We start from the raw sequence: 3,780 nt of genomic DNA, 5'->3' as shown, positions 1-3,780 counted from the left end.
CAGTATACAAATGCAACCACCACCAAAATAATAAACTGTTTTAAGTGCTCTGTTGAAAACAGTGCGGAGGCATGTGACTGAGTGGATTCCTTCTAGATAAAGTGGCCAAAGAGGATCTCACTGAGATGACAATGAAACTGAGACCTGTTTGCTTTAGAGTCAGCTTTGTAAAAGGCAACAGCCTAGGCAAATAGGCTGGAAAGAGCTGAAGAGTCATGGAAACTGTTGGCCAGAGGATGAGTAAACCCATTGCTACAAGTGGATTCTGACTCATAGCGACCCTTAAAGGAGCAGAGAATCTCTTCTTTCTCCTTGGGAGCTGGTGGGCTTGAAAGGGCCACCCTTGCAGTTAGCAGTCTAACACTTGCCCCACAGCCCCACCAGGGCGTTATAGAGGTTGAGCAAATGGGGAGTAAGGTAGATAGAGTAATAGGTTGTTTTAAGCAGCAGTAATGTGATTAGATTTACATTTTAATAAGTGCAATCTGGCTGTCCCCGTCCTCCTCGGGTAAAATAAACTCATTGCGCCCACAAACAACAAATGTTTAGCAAATTCCAAATCCCACTCACGAAACCTCCTAGTCTTCGTCCCTTTGGCTGGTGGTTTGGCACCCGAGGCATAATAAAGCTCCTCCTCTTCTCACCAGCAACAGGAATGAATGTTTTCTATCAGTTAAATGGAGAGAGATGTATGCAAATGCCCCGAGCCCAGAAACAAGACTTTGCCTCCTTGGAAGGCTGTGAGAACGTGGTGGAGGCTACGTGAGCTCTCGGGAGGCTAGGTGTAGACTTGGAAAGGCTTGGTGGGAAGATAGGCTGAAGGAAAGCTTTCCATCAGAATTCAGAGAGCACTGAGAAACAGGGCTTTGAGCTGGGAATGGCCGCGGTTCCATTGCCGTTTCGAAAAACTCCCAGTTTGTCAAGAATGGATTGAAAAAGTCATTTCAATTGGGAGAGCGGTCACAGTAGCCTCGACTGGAGCGGTGGCACCGAGATGGAGAGAAGTGAGAGATTCTCGCCGCACTAAGGAGACACCATTACTAAACGACCGCTAATACTGAGTCCTCGGCCTCGCGTGATCGCAGCGGTTGAGCGTGAGTGGGGACACCGCGTCTGGGTCCCGGCGCCCGCCCGGGTCCCGCGCGTCAGGGTAGTGGGCGTGCCCCGCGCGAGTCGTCGCCACGGCGACCGGGCGGGGCGGGGCCGGGGGCGGGGCCGCCAGGGCACTGCGTCACCCGGTGGTGGCGAGGGTGCGTGTGTGTGGAGGGCGGGGGATACGCTGGGCGCGTCCCGGGGGTCACGTGGTGCGCACCACGCAGAGTCCTTCTGTCGGTTGGTCCTGGAGCGGCGCAGCCGGAGCGGGGCCGTGAGGTGAGCTCGCGGCGAGGCGCGGCGCGGCGAAGCGAGGCAGGCCAGTGGGGTCGGGCCGAGTCCGCGCCGTGCGCGCGCCGTGCGGGCGCCGTGCGGGCGGGGACGGTGACGGGCGCCACCGCTGACCCAGTCTCCTGCCCAGCCCCACTCCCCGCCTGGTCCCGCTCGCCCAGCCCGGAGGGAGGCCCGGGGACCGCTGCTGAGAGCGTGGCGGGCGTGCAAGCGGTGCCCAATCCTCGGGGCTGCCCGCTGGAGTGACGGCGGCTGTGGCCAATCAGCGTCGCCCGAAGGGGCTGGGCTGCGGGGTGCGGGCCCGAGGCGCGGAGCGGGCCGTGTTGGGGGTGGGGGTAAGAGCTAGGGGCTCTCTCTAGCCTGCGATGTGTGGCCCCAAGAGGCTCGCTACCAGCCCATGTTCTTGCCTCGTAACGCGTTTTCTTTTATTGGCTCATCCTTTTTCCGGGGAGCCCACCCCTGTCTCAGACCCCCGAAAATGGGAGTGCCCCCTTTCTCTATAGTTTCAAAAATGTGAGCAGCGTGGTCTCTTTATTTATCACCATCCCTGGGGTTTTATCTCCGTTTCCAACGCTTCCTCAAATTGAGGGTGTGTACCCCTTTTTCTTAGCCCCTCCAAGGTGGGAACACACTCCCATTTATGAACCTCACAATCTGGGTGTGCAGTGCACTGTCTTTGAAGTTTGGAAGTCTTCCCAGTTAACAAATCCCTCAAATCTGGGTCCACTATCCAAAGTTTTGGGGGTACTTATGTTTCCCTAGATCCATGGAAGACTTCCCTTCCACATGCTTTCCAGAGTTTAAAAATTTTGGAACCACTTTCTTTCTTCAGCCTTTCAAATCTGAGGCTGCACCAGATTTCCTTAGTCTCTCAAAAATGAAGCCCAAATCCTGACTTTTAGGAATACTTAGTACCATAAATCTGGCAACTCACTGCCGTTTCCAGCCACTCCATCCTTGGGGTCACGCCCTTCTCCAGAGTTCCTCAAATCAATTTATTTTATTTTCTCGGGAGGCTCCTTATTTTCCTGCCTGAGCACGTATTTGTTTTCTGTCCGGCCCCCACCCTCCACCCCCATGTGTATAAGTGCACCTTCCACCTGGGAGCACCCCATAGTCTTGAGTGTTGGGCTGTGATTCTTGAGCATATTTCCATTTCATAATTACCCTTTTTAGTTTTTCCTCCCATCCTGGAAAGTCATTTGGAACTACATTTCCCTGTCTGGCTTGAGTGCACCCCACTTCCCCTTCCTCCCGGTGGCGAGTACATCCCTTTCGGCACTTCCACGTTTGCTCTTGGAGCACGTTTTTAAAGCACACTTATAGTCACTGCTGAATTCTCCCCTTCCGGGAGGTCCACCTCCCAAAGAGATACCTGGAGGTTGCCTTTGGTGCCTTTGGGGCTTTTCCTGGTTTCTAACTGTTTGGGACACTGTTCTGTATACTGATTGGCTGTAGAAACTTTGTTTTCTCTACCCAGTTGACAGTGAAAGCCTCTAGTCCGGACTGCCTGACCCCCCAGGCTGAATTAAAAATGGAAAGACATTCTTTTGCATTTCTTTGGTTATCCACAAGACTCTTAAGCTGCCTGCTGGCTTGTTTCCTATAAGATTCAGTTCTCCTTTGCTTTATCTTTCTGCTGGGGGTAAAAAAACAAACCAACCCTCAAGAGATTTTTCTAGTTCTGCTTTCGGTCCATTAAGTTTTTTTCTTTTATCAGGAAAAGAGATAATTGGAGGAATTTCTTGGTCACTGTTTTTGGTGGTGGTTCTTGCGTTGGGGGTAGGAGTGGGAGGATGGAGGGATGGATGCTTTCTCATTCCCTGTTCATCCTCTCCGACAAACTACAAGGTTTCCCTGGCCCCCCTACTTGTCTCCTAAGAACCTCTTATTACGCTCTTTCTTTTGTATTTCTTTCTGCCTTTCCAGATCTTTCTGGAGTCTTCTCAGCCTGAATCCCCAGCCAGATGTATTTCTCCACAGCTGGAATCCCAAGTGCTTATGGGATAGTGACACCTTTGACCTTTCTCTCTCCTGGGAAGTACTTGAGTGTGCAGCTGTAGGAGGCCTCAGTGGGGGAAGAGAGTGGAACTGTGAGGTTGCACTGGCAGGATGAGGGAGGAAAATACTGCATTTTTAAGACCAAGTCTTTCTGAATCTCATTTGGAGATTGGATGTTTGCCAGGCACCTGCTTCTTAGCGATGCTGGGGGATTTAATGATGCTCCCAGGAACCTGTAGGAATTAATGGGGCTTGTGGAGAAGTGTTCTGAACTTGACTGTTAGAATTTAAATAAAATAGGGAGGAGGGGAAATGAGGAGCTGATAACCAAGGGCTCAAGTAGAAAGCAAATTAACCATTAATTGTATTTTTAGAACAACTAAGCTGTTTTATACT

The 3,780-nt window shown here is 51.8% G+C and overlaps 1 protein-coding gene across 1 annotated transcript in view; it reads left to right on the top strand.

Moving 5' to 3' along the window:
- Nucleotides 1–1,307: 1,307 nt before the first annotated feature.
- Nucleotides 1,308–3,780, top strand: part of PHF20 (PHD finger protein 20) — a 132,092-nt gene continuing 129,619 nt past the window's right edge. The window contains exon 1 of the mRNA XM_004697958.2: nt 1,308–1,371. The gene's annotated coding sequence lies outside the window, so the exon portion shown is untranslated. The remainder of the gene's footprint in view (nt 1,372–3,780) is intronic.

This window comes from Echinops telfairi, unplaced genomic scaffold (genome assembly GCF_000313985.2).
Source record: "Echinops telfairi isolate 266 unplaced genomic scaffold, ASM31398v2 ScPeMD7_5592;HRSCAF=6446, whole genome shotgun sequence".
In the NCBI taxonomy this organism is placed as follows: domain Eukaryota; kingdom Metazoa; phylum Chordata; class Mammalia; order Afrosoricida; family Tenrecidae; genus Echinops; species Echinops telfairi.
The sequence above is the reverse complement of the archived record's forward strand: the minus strand, read 5'-3'. Positions and strand labels throughout refer to the sequence as shown.